This window comes from Strigops habroptila, chromosome Z, assembly GCF_004027225.2.
Source record: "Strigops habroptila isolate Jane chromosome Z, bStrHab1.2.pri, whole genome shotgun sequence".
Classification (NCBI taxonomy): domain Eukaryota; kingdom Metazoa; phylum Chordata; class Aves; order Psittaciformes; family Psittacidae; genus Strigops; species Strigops habroptila.
The window spans coordinates 20,320,160-20,337,378 of NC_044302.2; the positions used below are offsets into that span (position 1 = coordinate 20,320,160).

At 42.5% G+C, this 17,219-nt stretch overlaps 1 protein-coding gene across 8 annotated transcripts in view; it reads left to right on the plus strand.

Annotated features, from left to right (window-relative positions):
- Nucleotides 1–17,219, plus strand: part of NUP93 (nucleoporin 93) — an 82,484-nt gene that overhangs the window by 25,407 nt on the left and 39,858 nt on the right. For 2 of the 8 annotated variants that reach the window (XM_030512790.1, XM_030512793.1), the window contains exon 1: nt 11,765–11,948. The exons of 4 other annotated variants lie outside the window; for them this stretch is intronic. The gene's annotated coding sequence lies outside the window, so the exon portion shown is untranslated. Of the gene's footprint in view, nt 1–11,764; nt 11,949–14,765; nt 15,030–17,219 lie in introns of those variants that run through there. 2 more of the 8 variants (XM_030512792.2, XM_030512791.1) reach the window with 2 other exon arrangements.

A 17,219-nucleotide genomic window follows, 5' to 3' on the forward strand; every position in this document is an offset into this window, starting at 1 on the left:
TAACTAAATCCAAAGCATTTGCTCAGTTGCAGAGCAGTACTGCCTGATGCTTGTGCTTTCCCGAGGGTGTCCAAGTCAGGTACTCCGAAGAGCTTGCCTTTGGCTTCATTTGATCAAACTGGTAGAATATGGTGGGAGGGGACATACAGAACTGGTGCTGTGCAGGCAATTAAACATCTATGAATTGGATTAGACCCCAAATGTTAGTATGCTTTGATGGGATTCTTTTTTGTTTTCTTTAGGCTGAGATGCTTTTCGGAGATAAAGTTGGAGCCAAGCTCCTAATCTGCAGTTGCTTGGGGCTTAGCTGTTTGAGGTTTTTTTTTTTTTTGCTGTTCTTACCTATTGACCTGGTTGATTAATTCTGTGACTGAACTTCTGTCCTTTTAATTCCTGGCTTTTGTGTCCTGTGAGTACACAGTTGAAAAAAATTCCTGTACAGTTCAGAGGACCAGTTAGGTTTAGAATTTAAGATAAATGTTTGGTGGCTGTAAAATAATATGTACTTTGTTTCTTGCTTCAAGACTCTGTTTATTTGTTTTTTATTTGTAGCTGAGCTCAACAAAGAAGGGTGAGGCCAGAGGCAGTTATAAAGGATGCATTGTATTTTTACTGTAATACTGAAGTATTGATTGTTGACTTATTGGTAGGCTTAATGCACAACCATTTCCTTAGTTAGTGTTTGAATGTCCATTAAAATGTTGGCTGGGTGCCAGAACGTGGAAATCCTCTATTTTATGACATAATTTGGCTATCCAAAAGTACTAATGTGGTTTGGATTTAAAAAAAAAAAAAGAGACAAGTCTTGAGTTTCCTTGTTTTATATTTTTTAACCTTCACATACTGAAATGAACCTCTGAAGCAGAAGATGCTGAAGAGATGATACAGGGAGGCAGGCAGGAATCCTCATGTTTTGAGGTTTGTGCCTCTCAAAATTTTCCACCTTTTTTCTTTGAGATCCCCAGTGTTTGCTGAGCTGCTGACAGGCCTTCAGGGATGCACAGCAATATTCCTGACTCTTCAATTTATGAGTTTAAAACTAGTCACTGTTTTCTCTAGAAGGATAGCTTCAGGAATGTGTTGCATGTTAGTAGCACCACCCATAAAAACATGTCTATTGTTGTTTTGTAAATCTTCTCAGAGGTGAGGTGGGGCATGCTCTCTTTTCCCTGCAGCACCATCAATAACCTGTGCTTGGTTCGCAGAGGTGCTTCCTGTGTTGTTTAATGGTACATGTTCCACTTGGTCTCCTCTGCTCAAGTCTCAGAGTTGTGCTACTAACTGGGCAGCTTTTTGGGTTGTAGAAAAGACTGCATTGTGTTTTGAAGAGACAGGAATGGAAGGCCTGATGCTCTTGTACAAAGACTGTATTGGTACAAAGCAGTTGTCCTGATTACAGTGGCGGCTTTCTTGTATTGGTAAAGTAGACAGGGCTGGAAACAATTGCTAAGAATTGTTTGCCACTGCAGTGGCCCAGCAGTTAGCCTAGGCCCTTCCTTTCTAACAGCTTTGGCACAGGTACCCAGTGCTCCTTCAGGTACATCTAAAGTTCTGTGTCTGCCATCTCTCCTCTTCTGTCTCCCTTTTAGAGAAATACAAACCTTCACAAACCAAAAAGGATTCAACTTGCTTTGCTTTATGCATGTCTTTGGTTTTGGGTGGTGACATGAACACACTTTTGGGTGGAAAATGACATTCTGGGCTACCTGGTTCTACCAGGTAGTGTTGCTGTTTGTTATGACTGGCCATGAGGAACAACAATTACACAAAGCCAAAATACTTCATTATAGCTAGAAACAAGGACTGGAAACAAAGGGAGGCTGAAACAGCTCTCTGCTCTACCAAATGTGAGGGGAGATACTTGACAAAGGGTGAGGAGCCAAGAGTTTGCCCTCTGGCTACTGTCCTGAGTGTTATTTAGTCTTTCTCACTATGACTTCTAGCCAAGACTTGCTGCTGTCCCTTTCCTGTAATTTCAGCTTTCCATTAAATAATTTGATTTTTTTATAAGGTAGAGTTATTGCCTGTTGGAGTCTACCTTTTTAAAATAAATTAGAGTGATACTTTTGCCAAAAAAAAAAATGAATGGTTTACTCTCGCTGGGAAGTAGTAGCAGTTGCTTAATCTCTGAAGCAAATATCAGTGCAAGTAGTACAATTACTCAAACGAAGCTGATGCTGGTGTTTGTGTTGAAACTGTCTGTCTTCTGCCATGGAATATTTTGGGCTTTGTGTTTCTCTCCCCACCCATCTGACATTCTCCATTCCCCTCTTTCAGTGGTGTGCAAAACCTGATGGCTGGGTGCAAAGGCAGATGTTGTCATTGTTCAGCTGTCTTTCCAAAACATACAAAGATGCTGGAAAAAAACGTTCAGATTTTTACATTTTTTTGGCCCCCTCTGCAATTCATATACATTCAGTTGCTGTGGTCAGTGTGTGGAATTTTATGGTGACTTAAGTATTTTGAGTTTGGGTGACAGCTGATGAAGCAGTTTGGGTATGAGTCTCTTCTCTTTTGTAATGAGAAAGAGAACCTAAAAACCTACTTTGAATTTTCGGCTCATGTTTGTTTGGAGTACAGCATGCTTTCCTATTCACTTCCCATGGACTCCTGCATGGCATGGTCCCTGCTTACCTGACTTAATCAGAGTTTAGCTTTAAAAGGTAGAAAAGAAATGGATGTTACCGTATAGCAATTTAAAACACTGTGGCAACAACTATTTACAGACTTTAAGTAGTTGCAATGCCAATTTAAGTTGCCCCGTTCTACTTTTTTTTTTTTTTAGATACTAGCAATTGCAGGAGATGATAAACTTGCTCTCTACAGGAGGGTGAATTAATAGGTGTCCCAAGAGGCCTGGAAGGGGCAGGATTTGATTGCATTCCTCAAACACTTAACACCTAAGGCTCTCAAATTGGATAGTAAAGAGAATCTGTTGAAAGAACATGTGGACTTGCGGGAAAGGCCCTTGCTAATAATGGAAGACTCTAGGGGAAAATGCATTTTGGGTAGTATTAAATTTCAGCAGCTGGAAGATCTTCTTTGGAGCAAACATTAATAAGGTTTTCTTTAAAAAGAAGGTCAAATATTCTTCATTTTGCTATCAGCATGTCCTTACTTCCAATAAATATACGCAAGAATTAATGTTACTTGCAAGACCCTAGTTCAGTAACAGTATGTGAATAATATGCTACATCATAATTGATTACAAACTAATATTTTTATACAAAAACATGCATTGGTTTTATCACCATGGTACTGAAACTGCTGGTCCATGAGGAAGTGTTTGCTTAATGCGTAGTACAGGGAGAATGGTTTCACCCAAACTCTCATCTGCAGCATGTGTTACTGTGCCCAGTACTAGTGAGAAGGTAGAGGCTTCACTGTATGTTTGCTATTACACAGCATGGCACAGTGGTAGAGCTGCAATTTGCTGGGAAGAAAGATGGGAGATGCCTAAGTTTTGCTTGATGACTAAAGTTAAGGCAGTTGTGTTACCTCCTGAGTGCTAAACATTGTGCGTTTCATTAGCGAAATGTATGGCTTGAAATCCTGTCTGTCCTCTCTGGGCATCTCCTGGAAGGATCTTCTGCAGTAAGGCATCTCATAATGAAGATGTCTGAGCCTGCAGTCTGCAAGGGGTCTAGTGATAATTGGAGCCTCTTCTCATCAGTGTTGGGGGCGGGAATAAATAATATTTGGTGGGTCTATTTTTCCACAACATCTATGTTATATGACATTAATGAATCAGCAAAATAATTTTACAGGAAAATTCACAGACAAAATAATGCCCTCAAAACCTGCACTGTGATCTTTATGCTTGTTTATAGCTTCTAAGTGGATCTCCAAGGGCAGTAGCTGATTATATGTATCCAGCAACAAACTGGTGAGAACACCTAGGTAGAGAGTCATCACTGGAAGAACTAACTTACCCATTTTGAGCGAGTGGAGCAGTGCAGCCTTCCTGCTTCTGCCGTGACTGTGGGGACAGGCACTTGGGCTCTAGGTACCCACCGCAGCCCTGGCTGTTCCTGCAGGGCTGGGATGGAAAGTTCTGTGTCACTTTCTGCAGGGAACCTGTGATGTGGGCACTTGTGTAGCAGGACCTGAAGGAAGATTAGTAACATGGTTTTGTTTAAACCACTAATCAGGCTTTAGATGCTTTAGTCTTGGCCACTACTGATACAGTTCATGTTTGAACTAGTGACCTCTATTTGAGAGTTACTTTATCCTTTTAATTGTTTTCCGAGTCAGCTCCTGTCCCTTCCTGAGAATCTCTTTATCTATACACTTGAAAAGGTGGTGCTTTTTTTGGGAAAGACTAATCCCTGTTTCATGTGGCTGTGCACACTGCATTAAATGAAAGCAATGCATGTTCCCCTTGCTCTGCTTCAATAAACCCTTGCTTCTAATCTTAACAGTTTGTAACTCGATTTTCAGTGGGCTTCTGTTATCTTCAGTTTTGGAGGGTTTGGACAGGCGAATAGGGAGAAGGTGATGGTGAGAGTCTCCTCCCCTGCAGCCCATTGTTTCCAAATCTCTACCAAGTTTATGTTCTGGAGTTTGACCTTTCTCCAGACATTCGTTTCTAGTAGAAGTGTCTGCCTAATCACAGTTAGCTGACCTTCAGACATGTAGCACCGTCAATCCTCCATCATCTTGATTGAGCTCTAAGATTTGATCCCTCTCAGTTCTTTTCCTTCTAGCTCTTCCCATTCCCTAGCTATCTCAATACTTGCTACTGTCTTTGCAAAGAATGGCTGGGTGATAACTCAGAATCAAGGTGATGTAAGTACTTCTCAATATAAAGAGGTTAGATATGTGCAGATGGAGGATCATTGGGAGAGGTGAAAGGCATGTAAGCACAAAATAAATAAAATCACTGACTTTAGTCTTCTAGTTTTGACATTCCAGGTGAAACCTCTGTACCTTTAAGATGTGGTGTGTTTTAGAAGGGATTTAAGGGCAGGATAAGCTGTTCGTGCCTTCGTCTTACTTTTTAGTCAAACTCAAGAGATAGACGCTTTTATTTCCTCTGCTGGAAGTTGTATCCTCAGTATTGGCTAATGTGAGATGACAAGGCAAGGAGACTCAGGCAGAGAAACTAAGTGATAAAATGCCAGATGACTTGGCCTGCAAAGGACAGATTTTTGTTTGTCTTCCAATTCTGTCAAGTCTTGCACAGAAATGTTACAGGGAGGAGACTTGGTGCTAACCCATCTTTTTAGTATGTGCGGCTTCCTGATCATTACAGTGGTGGTGATGATGATGTTAAACCATTAACCAGGCAGGCATGGCCAGCATGTGCTTTGTGTGAGGAGGCTGAACCAGGGCTGGAGGAATCTCTCTTCCCAGTTGTTGGCTGTTCCATGATCCCCTTGAACACTGTGTTTCCATTCCCCCAGGAAAGGGAGAAGAGAACAAACAACATGTGACAGATGTTAGTCATGTGACTTAATGCAGGACTGGAAGGCACTTGGATATTAATGTAATGAGCACAGCATAAAGACTTGAATAGAGTAGACCTGACTTCTAATTAAGCCCACTGAGCTGCCAATACTGATTTCAGTTGTACTTGAGCTATGAAAAATACAAGGATGGTTTGACAAAGCAGTTATGTGCTGCTGTGGTTGATTTGAACCATCGTGTTTGTGGGTGTTCAGTACTTCTGCGCAGGTCAGTACTTCTAGTGCCACTTTCTTCAGAGGTGGCAGCTTTAATTAAAGGAAATGCACACATTTAGCTTCTTTGCTAAAGAAAACCTAAAATGCTATCCTCGGCCTGCATCTTTGCTGCTAATTGTGGAACTGCATGGCGTCTCATCCCAAGCAAACATCCCTGTGCATCTTAGGATTCAGCAGGTCATCTTAGGTTTGTCACTAGTGTTTGTTGTCTTTTGGCACCTTTTAGTTTAACATGAGGAGTTGACTCAGTTACTGTGTCAGAGAGCTGAGCGAGTTGTTCTTCCCTTCCTGTGTGTTGGGATGCAGCTGGAGGTCCCCAGATTTCATCCATCTTGCAGGATGGCACCGTCTGCCTGCCTTTCAGAGGAAGGCTCGGGGCACCCTTTTGGGCAGCACTCGTCATAGTAAGAACTGAATGCATCTCTCTTCTTCTGTCCACTTTTGGTTAGGAAGCTGGAGCCACAGACCAGTCAGGCTCTGGGCTGGAAACGTGCTCTCCTAAAGTGTGTAATGTGGGAAAGGAGGGCTCTGAAACTGCTGGCAGGTTTCTGTGGCTGCATGGATTGAATTGCTGTAGAAATATGGACTTTATTCTGCATATGTCATTCTCCCAGCAATGCAAGTCTGTGTATAATTCTTGTACTGCAGGGGGGGATGCAGAGCTTTCTTAGACCGTTCATAATTGATAAATACACACCTGAAGAAACAAGGTAAAAGCACAGGATTGTTTCAGCTTTCATACGTCTGAGCGTGCGTGGCTGCATGGTTCCTTTTGAGCTTTGTGTGTTGGAGTATTCAGAGACATTTTGTGAGAAGCAGGAGCATTGGTAATTGCAGTCTGGTTAATCATCACAGAAGGGTCATGATTGCTACGAGCTGATGCAGCTTCCACTGGAGTTAATAATTCATTGCTGGACTGTGTCAAAGTGCGCTCTTAAGTCAGGTCTCTCCATGGACTACAGGCATTGGCAGGAGTCAGATGGGATGAAAGATGGGCTTAGCTTTTGACAGCCATTCACTTGGTGTGGGCCTCTAGGCAGTGTTAGGTTAACTTCCTCATCCCGCACTTCCCTGTGTTTAGGAATGTGAGGGACGTGGGAATTCAGCTTCTTGTGAAGTTGTGTTAAGAAATTCGGTTAGACAGACGAATGCTGAAATGAAGGTGTGAATATCAGTGACCATCCGGTTCTAGTTTAATAGGCTGTGGGGTTGAAAGGATTTTGCCTGCCACGATATGGAGGTGACAGCTTTATAAAAGAGCTATTTTGCTATGGAGCTGAGTTGCTTTCCAATGCACAATGCCTCTAACCTCCCAGGGAGAGCTGCTTTCCCCACCAAGAGTTGAATTTGGTGCTGTCGGTGCTTGCAGTCATCTGTGAGAGGCATTGACATTCGAGGTTTGTATATAAAAAAAGGGGTTAGCATTCTGAATTAAAAATTAACATGTTCTCTGCATAATTACAGACTTATAGCACACACTAATGCTGTACAAAAGAGGGCTTTCCAGGCAGGGTTTAATGGCCCAAAAGCAGAGCCATCGCTTCTTTACCCCCCACCTCCTTTTAAATTAGCATTGACATGTTTAAAACACTCCTCAAATTCTGCTGCAAAGTAGCTGTTTTGCTTCCAGTTGTGTTTTTTGGGGGGGTTTTGGTTTTTTGGGGGGTTTTTTGTCTCTTTTTAAAAAGGCGATTATTCTTTTTAATGCTAAAGATGGAAATGGTTTGCATATTCATGGCACATTATAATTTTGAAAATAATCTACTAGATATTTAACAATGGCTGTGGGTAAATGGACACTTGTTGCGCTTTGTTTAAACCATTACATCTCAATTATCGCTTGTTGGTGAGAGCATGGGTAATACCCTCAGTTCTTTGTTAAAAAGGCTCTAATTAAAGCTGGTTCCTGCTCTCTCCTCTTGGATAAATATGGACGTGAGGTAGTTCAGTGACACTCTGTCAGATGGAGTGCAAGTTTCCCATTCATCCTGATAAATGATACCCTTAATTGGGGTGTGGGGTGTGGATGGCAGGAACAGCACTGCCAGTGTTGGTGCTAATCCCCTCTGCTTGGCTGCGCTTCTCCCTTCTCCCCTGCCTGGGACCTGCACTTGTCTCGTTTTACAGGATTTGTGCTCCTCCATCCACTTGGTCACAAAAAGCAGTGCTGCCAGTGGTGCTTCCCACTCTGTACAGCCATTGCATCCTGCCTCTTGTTCAGTGCAGAGCCAGCCCCAGAAAACTGTGTTGAAGCTCAGGTTTCCTTTGAGCTCTATAATAAGCCAGCAACTCCCTTCCAGTCTGAGTGAGCTGGTGGTTTTGCCCCTGCAAAAGCATGGCTTCCAGTGATGATGGTACTGGATGTGACTGGAGCTGGTCACTTCCCAGTTCTAGGTGTGGGGGTATTTTTTGCTTTGACTCTGGACAACTCATGTTCTCTTAGGCTATGGAAGTTAGCCCTTTGCTGCAAAGCCCAAATTCCTTGTCAGGTAGGCCAGTCGCATAATAACACACTCAGCCCATCTGTCTCTTTTCTCTGCACTGTTTGCATGTGAAAGCATTAGCCTGAGTTTTCTTTCTCTCCACCCCAACCTGCTTGAATTGGACTTCTGAACCCCCCAGCTTCCCTTTCAGCATCCCTGTGAAGGGAGAGGATGAGTGTGCAGAGCTGAAACCAGAGCAGCGTGCTGTGTCTGACAGCCCTCCTTCTGAAGAGTCCTAGCATGTCATTAATGCTGGATCATCACTCTGCCTGCCTTGCAGAGGAAGGAAGCTAATGCTTTAAGGCACTCTCCAGACCCAGTATGACAGTGCAGTATTTGCTGCTGCTACAATGCTGGATTAAGAAGAGAAGGGTTTTGTGAAGGTCCTACCTATCGCTGTTTTGCTGCCAGCAATGTGTCTTGCTTTTGCTGGCTAATGCTTACTGATGGTAGCAGTCGTTGCAGCTGCAGGACTTCAAAAAGGAGCTAATACAGGAGCAGATCCAGGGAGACTATTGTGTTTTTCCCCTTACCGCTGCCCACTGCAAGACTGGGAAAGAAAGGAAGAGATTACAGTGATTGTAGACCGACATGTTCTCTGGGTTTTTGTTGAATTTAAAGCAGGGATGGATGATAGCATCTCCAATTTTTGTAGTTTCAGTGAAGGAATATCCTCCACTCCAGAGATGCACCCCTACCTAAGGGAGAAGGAGGTCATTGTGGACACTCAAGGAGGGAGCAGTCCTGACACAGAGGAAGATGTTCATATTGCAGTGTCTTCTGCATGCTCTTTGCGTCATCGTTTTCTGAGGAATATGATGCTTTCTACTTGGAAGGAGAACTTTCACAGTTTTCCCTAGCTGTGGCCCAGCAGCCCTGAAAGATAGTTTTTTCCCTTCTCCCACAGTCACATTTGAGTGCAGAAGTGATTGATGTGTGAGCTGACTGAACACTCCACTAAATTGATTGCCAATGAAACAGATAGCAGTTCCGACATCTTAGCTGGGTTACCACTCAGAGTTGTTTACACTAACAGCCATTTGGGGTGAGTAGTTTCTGTTCATAGCCCTCAAAGCTGTTGCTTTAAGAAATACATAGCTAAGGGGAGACAGTTCTGTGCTGAACCACACTGGGAAAGCTTTCCTTGTGACATCCTGAGCTGGCAATGCAATACGTAAAACAATATATATATAACTGATCCGTAATGCGTAGTTCTGCAGTTGGGAGTAGCTTCTGCAGTAACGTTACATGGCCAGAAAAAAACAGAGAATGTCTGTTGATTAAAAGCAGCATTTTTAAAGTTGTGGCTAGCAGCTGCAAATGGATCATTACGCTTCTGAAACAGCTGACAAGGCTATAGCCTGTACCAAAGAGCTGACTGTCTCTCCAGGTACCTTTAACTGTTTTAAGGTGTGGTTAAAAAAGCAAAAGCTGTGAGTATCCTGTGTGCTTCTGGCTCTGCACCACTAGTGAGTTACGCAAACTAGAGCTAAGTAGGGTGAGCGGTGTGTGTGAAGTGAGCAGCAAGCTACCAAGGCAAGCATGGCTGCAGGGACACTGCCAGGCATGGATGCTCAGAAACGCAGGAGGAATGCCAGGGTTAAATTATTCTTGCAAATGTATATCCTTCCTTGCCAGGAAGGGACTTTACTTGAGTGTAGCTTGTTGTGATCAGTGGTTTTCCCTGCAATGCAATTGACTGCCTCTTTCCGCTAAGAACATGAGTGGGTTTGGACCTGTACTCTCCAGTCATGAGGAGGACATCCTGATACAAGGATTTGAGTATTTAGTACAGTGTTCGTCTGGTTACGAGGAGGGAGGGTTCACCCTTAGGATCGAGTTTGCTAGTTTCAAAGCCAACATACACTGTATTTGGAAGACTACTCTTGCCACCTGTGAAGCTCTGAATTGTGCAAGGTGCCCAGTGGTGCCTTTGAGGTAGGTAAGCCCAAGCCACAGAGCACCTTCTACAGACACAACGCTGTTAATGGAATTGCTCCCAAACCAGGGAGTGCAATGTTAATTTGGAGGCTCAGGTTTTTTTTTTCTCTGTGTAAAATATCCTGCAGCATTTTTACTGATAATTTGTGCCCAGCTGATACCTCTGCAGTGTTGTTTTAATTAAAACAGAAGTGGAAATAATGAATTCGTGGCATTGGTGGTGATTCTGCAGCTCCATCAATGTTAATGCACAGTAAAGTGCTCTCCTGATAGCTTTCTGTGCTTAAATTAAATGTAGACATCCCAAGTCTGGATGTTTTTGCGTATGTGTGTTTGCAAATACAAGCCATGCAGTTGGTAAGCAGAATTACGGAATTGTGAAATGCAGGACTATTGCAGCAGGGATTTAAAAAGATAACACTTTGAATTTGGAGTGTCACCAGGAGTTTGCAGAGGGACAGGAGCCGTGTTGGTACCATGGGTTAAATGTGACTTGGAACCCATGAAAGCAACTGCCCGATAGCGTTACTCTTGCCTTTTGTGAAATGCTTCTTCATGGTTGTATGTTTTGCGTATTAGCAAATGCATTCCTTATTTCTTCAGTGCTTCTAATGTTTTTCTTTAAGATGGGGGTGGTCTGTTTCTCGATTTTTCTCTGGCGTTCTGCACTGTAATGATGGCACACGCCATCACCTGACTGCTGGAATACACTGGCCTGACTTTAATCATCGGGTGACTGGCTCTTAGCATGGTTTCATCTCTGCTGTTTTACATCTCCTCTTGTAATTGCACCATTGCTGGTAGCATTGTTTTTCTATTGGTGACAGTGAAGGGCACATGTTAGTATTTTACATAACCTTATACTTTTTGGGTTTTGCCTAAAGTGTAGGTGAAGAAGTACTTTGCAAATAAAATCCTCTTTATTTGTATAGTATATTTTCACCCCTTGTGCTATTGTGTGTAAGACAGGGTTATGTATAAAACCACTTTTGTAAGTATCATATGGAGGAAGAAGTAGTTTGGTAAAGTCTGTGTTAATAACAGGGCTGCATTTCTGTAGTGCAGACAGTTTCATTGAGGTAAATGTGCTTACAATTAAATAACATGTTCAGAGACATAAAAAGGAGCGATGTTTAATGTAAATAGTATCTTAAGACTTTTAACTGCTAAATAACCAAGCCCAGCAAAACAATAGAGAATCAAAGCTCCCCTCTAAAGAACATTGACACCAATTACTATGCAGTAAAATTATCCGCCTGTACAAGTTATTTCAACAGCTCTGCAGGACTAAAATGGCAGAAGCTTTCTGTTGCTGTATAAAAATCAAACTCCCATTTATTTTAGCCTCATGGTATGTGCAAATTCATGCAGCTCAGTTAAGGGAATAGCTTCACAACTGGTGTTCCAATCTGTGGCTGGAGTGCTGCATCACAATGCAGCAAATGCATTTTCCACATTAACCAAACATGACAGCTGAAACGATTATTAACCATGCAATATGTCGGAAGTCATCAAAAATTCACATCAGAGTAATTGCAGTGGCTCGGGGGAAAAAAAACATAGTAGCATCTTTCTCCTCCTGCTGCCTCACCCCCTCCTAATTCCTACATGGTACAGTCCGTTAACAATAAAATATCCTTCTGTAACCTATAAACTGTTACTCCCATCAGTTAGTGGTTTCAGACTGATGCTTTCCCTAGAATTTGAATAAAGCACCACTGGAAAAAAAGAAATATATCTGTAGATGCTTTACAGGCAGTGGTGTTCAGCCGTGGAAAGCAGCTGCTTTCTTACTGTCTTGCTGGACTCTTGACTGTCTCAGCCATTTCAGGACTTGCAGGTTTGATTTATAATTTCTTTTATTTTTTAAAAGATGAGAAAACTTGAGTGTTAATAGAGAAAGATACAGCTGTGTAAGCCTAAATCGCAGGCAGCTGAAGCGTGGCAGTTACAGCCAGCATTCACAGGTTTGTAACTCCTCAGTACTGAGATCTACAGGTAGGAATGTATGTATTTTAAAATCTATAAAATGAAGCTAACAAGCTTGCTTTGCTGTGAGAGAGTTTGCCTTCAGCTGTCTTCTCTGGCGGTTTTTCTTTGTGCTCTTGCTGCAGGTTGGTTCGGTTTGTAGGTGAGTAATTCAAGAGAGCAGGTGGGTAGATGTGGAGAAATGCTCCTTAGCTCCCAGAAAAGTGACCTTACGGTCTGTGCCTTTACCTTCTAAACCTTCTAATCGCCTTGGCTAGAGCAGCCATTGGGTGGGGCAGCCCAGGCTCTGCTCTGGGCTTCGGTCGGGTTGCCTCTTTACAGACCGTCTTGACATTGCTGACTTTGCTTTTCATTTACACAGAGCGTAACTTTTTGAATGCCTTGATTCCTGTTGTTCTCTTCCCTAGGCTCTGAAATGTCTATGGAAGTATTTGAAACCAAAAAATAAAAGATGCTGCTTGGCGACATAATTTTTCTCTTAGTTTTCATTGTGGTGCGAAGATCTGGGTCTACTCTGTTTCCTCTGTTCCTCCAGATGCACTTAGGATTTATTTAGGAGACACGCTAAACTTCCTCTAATTTTATTTTGAAGTAAGAGTTTAAAATGGGGGATAAAAATGAAAATAAGATAGAAAATATTTCTACTTTGCCAAAGTAAATGGAGACACTTGGAGATTTGCTTTTTTTGGTTAGTTTCTTTAAATGGGGTGGTGAAGTGTGTTTGCTTAGTCAACTGGAGTTTGCAGCCTAGACCCCACCTCTCTTTCAAGTGAATAGGATACGTTGTGAAAGGGGTTAAGCCAGTAAAATCATGGTAAAGGGAAGCAGTCAGGGAATTAACATTTATATAAATGTGATGGCCGTGACGAGCTGGGTGGGTGGCAGCTGGTTTAATACTGTCAGCTCTCAGAACTCGGAGGCTGCATGCAAACTGGGAGCTCTGCCTGCCTTTGGTACAGGGACAGGAGTATAGGGTGGGTTGCTTTTCCTCCTTTCCTTTCAATTCTGTTTCTCTATATGGAGAAAAGCAGGATAATGAACTGTGCTGTGCTGGGACAGTGCCTGCGCTCTTGCAGCAGAGAACGACTTGCCTCCCTCCTTCAGGCTTTCCCCCAAATATTGAGGTGCCTATATGCTGCCTTCTGCACTCCTCCTATTGTCAACTGCCGAATGTGCAGAAGGGGAGGCGGGGGAACAGTGGCATAGCATGGCCAGAAAGTTGCCTCTTCTAAACAAGATTACCTGTGCAGAGGGGGGTGGGAGGTGTGTGTGTGTGTGTGTCACCACAAAAGCAGCTCAGCCAGAAATCAAGTAAACGACAATGAAATGTGTGGTTTGCATGTGTAAAAAGATGGAGGAAGGCATCTCCACTGACCCCATATGGGAGATGGCTCAATTACCCCTGCAGTTAGTACAGTGTGGCAAATTATTTTCCTTTGTCTGAAGTGGGTGGGAAACAGTTCAACTAAGCTCCATAAATTAATGTATGGAGAGAGGACTGAGCCTCTGTAATTAATAATTAGCTGTAGGTCTCTTCTAGCAGGGTATTTTCAGTGATATCTGCTGGCAGCATCTGACTTGGCATTTCATGTACATTAAAGTCCGAAAGCTCGTGTGTCTTGTTAATGCGACACACAAATAAAGGCATGCACTACTAGAGAGTTCCTTAGCAAGGGTGGAGTACAGCCAGAGGAGAAAAATGGAAACCTTTTGTCTCTGCTATATCCTCAGCACACTGGGCTCCTGCCTCAAGTCTGGAAAGTTTAAACCTCGGGTTTATTACACATTGGGAGAAATGAGCTGAAGAAGGATAAAGTCCGTACAGTAACATCATTTGTTGCAGCAGAGAGTTTTAATGCATACCTCTTTCTCTGAGCTTTATAATGTCAATCATATAAATATACAAATTGTATCATTATAACAGGCATATTCCAGCCTTCCATTTTTTTATTTTAATGATCTGTAATTAATAATTCATAGGTAATTGAAATAATTTTGTGAAATGTATCAGGAATGTAGTAAGGAAATACCATTTCTGAAGACCACGGAATATTTAAACTGAGGATTTAAAGATGTCATGACATGTATGAACTTCAAATTGCTTGCTTTCACTCTCAGTAAAATACTGATATTTATTCTGAGGGACACCACGTCATGCTGAAAATACCTGTTAATACCTGAATAAAGTAGCTATTATTTATGTCCAAATATTTAGGAAGAATGGGCTAGCTAATGTGGGCTTATTTTTCTAACTCAAGGTGGATGATTTTGCCAAATCATCCCATGTTATTTAAGATGGCAGAACTTCAAATTTGCTGGTTTTCTTACACAATTTTCTTAAACTTTTATTAAAAAAAAAAAAAAATCTTGCATCCTTCACACTACAGTACATCTAATCTTGTCTCTTCCTTTGTAGTGTCAGCCAGCCACAATCAGCGAGAAAAAGTAGATTTAACTTTGGAAAGGTTTTCTTACCCTATGTAGGTTTTTCTGGGAGACTTCAGATTGCAGTAGGAATGTTAGGGGAAACCCCATTGAGGAGGTGTGGCTCTAAAGAAATCCAGCTCTGCTGGGGTTTAGGTTTTGCATCCCAGTTCAACTTGGTTATCACATTTACAGAGCTGACAGGATTTTGATGTCTCTGAACCAGGCATTGTCCCTTCAAGGTAGTGAGTGTCTGCTGCATGCATCACTTTGTGTCTGAAATAGAGTTGGCGGCTGGAAGGTCGTTGCTTGGCTTCTTTTTCTTTTCTTTTTTAACCAAAGCAGAAAGATAACTAATGCTCCCAAGGAACATTCAGGAAGGTGGTACGCGGGCTTTCAGCTGTGGAATGGGGGCACAGCAGCTGAAATCCTTCTGCTTGAGTCAGCCTGAGAACAGGGAGAGTGTGAGGCTCAGCACTGCCAGGCTCGCTACTTGCATCCAGAGGAGGTAAAGAGAACTGATTTTTCTCATTACTATGTTTTTCATATATTTTCAGACTAACTTGAAGGCATTTCGCTGTTTTTATGCACCTGACATTGTGAAGCAAGAGATGTGCACATAGCAATAATGTTTTTTGCTTCCCAAAAAAGCCTGAGAACAGACCTGTTTCTCATGAACAGCGAGGTTACGTGCTCCCAGACAGGCAGAAGGATAAAGCGCTTAAAGGGCGGGGGAGACAGAAGGATTGCACTAAAATGTGCAGAAGTGGGTTAGAGGAGGCTGGGACTTAGTGACTAGCAGGTTTGTGTAATAATTTGTCCTTCTTGCTGGTGTTCTATCAGAAATGTGCTGTTTCACTCTGGGAAATACTTCAACTGATAGGGACGGCAGTTTGCCTTTCGAACGTGATCCTGAGAAATTAATTTTCTGCCACCAAGTGAAGTGGGTTATTGTAGCTGCCTATATGTTGATGCTAATGTACAATTAGCCCAGCAACAGACACTGCAAGCTTGTCACTATGCCTCCTTTATGCATTTTTCTTTTCAAACTGCTCCCTTGTTACCTAGTGTTTTCTGTGCTATCCGGAGGAAAGCCTACCCTTCCATAACAGGGCCGGACACTTCGCATTCCTCAGCTTTATCAATTATTTTGTGTGGTGCTGACAGATTTCCAGTAGCTGGTTTCTCAGCTTGCACCATCTCAGGAGTCTCGTCGCCAGCTTTCGGCACAGTGAATTGAGGTGTGGTCTGCAATGGCAGTAGTGTGCTTCATCCCTGCCCCTGCCATGCAAGGGCTTGACACGGGCAGGAATTCCACATAGAGGTTGTATTTGTGGATGCATTATTTGAGCATGGTTTCCTCTTAGCCGAGGAAGGACACACAGCTACCTCTGAGAAAACATGGAGAAACCACAGTGCTAAAATGGCAGCGGAAGAAATGAGAAAATGGCGTCATCAGTGAAATTAGTTTCGATGGCTGGATTTGGGGTTTGTCCTGCCTGATGCGAGGATGTGTTCATCGAGAGGTGTTGCATTACAAGCTTAGTTATGACAACGAATGTTTTAAAGTCATTTAAATATGTAGTTTTTCCTCAGTATTCCCTTAAAAAGCGTGGTACCAGAGAGGCGGATGTAAGAACTTACTCCAGTGGATGATCAGAAGTTATCTTTGTTTGCATGCTGTAAATATTTTTAATACAGGACTGCATTATGGATCTCAAACCTATTGGCATCACCTCATGAATTATTTAAACTAAACTCCAAACAAGAGCCAAAGCCCTGAGTTTTGCTTTGATTGTGAATCTCTTGATGCGTGTATGATTTTTGTAGGGTTTTGCTAATACAAGGACATTTATAGCGCAGGAGAGAGAGACTGTAGCTACTCGGCATAGCTCTGAACAAGGGTATCCCTCTGCATTTAAAAATCTTGAGAAAAAACATAGCCATGTATTTGGAAACTTGACAAATGAGCTCAGATTTCAGATCGTGTGGTTTGTTGGCTCTGTGCTGATGCTGTTGCTGGTGGTGGAACACCGGTGCCGAAGGAGATGGGTCTTCCTGCTGGTCCTGCTGGCCTGATCTGCGCAGAGAGCTTCCCTCGCTCGACAGTTGTATTCCAAGTGAGGTGACTTTGCATTTAATTGCCTTTATGACATTTTGGTTTCTTTATCAAGGCAAACAGAAATACTGTCTGAGATGCTTTGGGGTGTGATGTACCAATATTAGGCAGCTGAACAAGCTCCTTATGGTGACTCTTGAGTAACGCTTCCTATTGTCGTAATTGGCTGGCAGGAGTCTGTTCACCTTCTATCTGTAGTTCAGATACATTTTATTTTTCATTGGTTGGTTGTTGGGTTTTTTTGTCCGTCTGTTCTTTGCATGACCTCTAAGCGGGTTAGGCTTATTCAAGACTTTCTATTTTGTTATTGCACATATTTCCTTGGCGCTTTGTAACTTGGTAGGACCTGGGATTCTTGTTGAACAGCTCCCAATTGCACTGCAGGGAGAAAGAAAATGAGTATGTGCCTGGGGAGGAAGAGAGGATCACTAGAGAAAGTAGCACTGTTCCTTACACTATTTTTGTGTTGCGTTAACAAATGCTGTCATAAATGATCTGTGCAGTGGAGGCTGATAATTGTATGTGGAAGAGAACCTCATTCTGAGCACCTTCGTTGTAAAATTTTAGATTAAAAAAAGC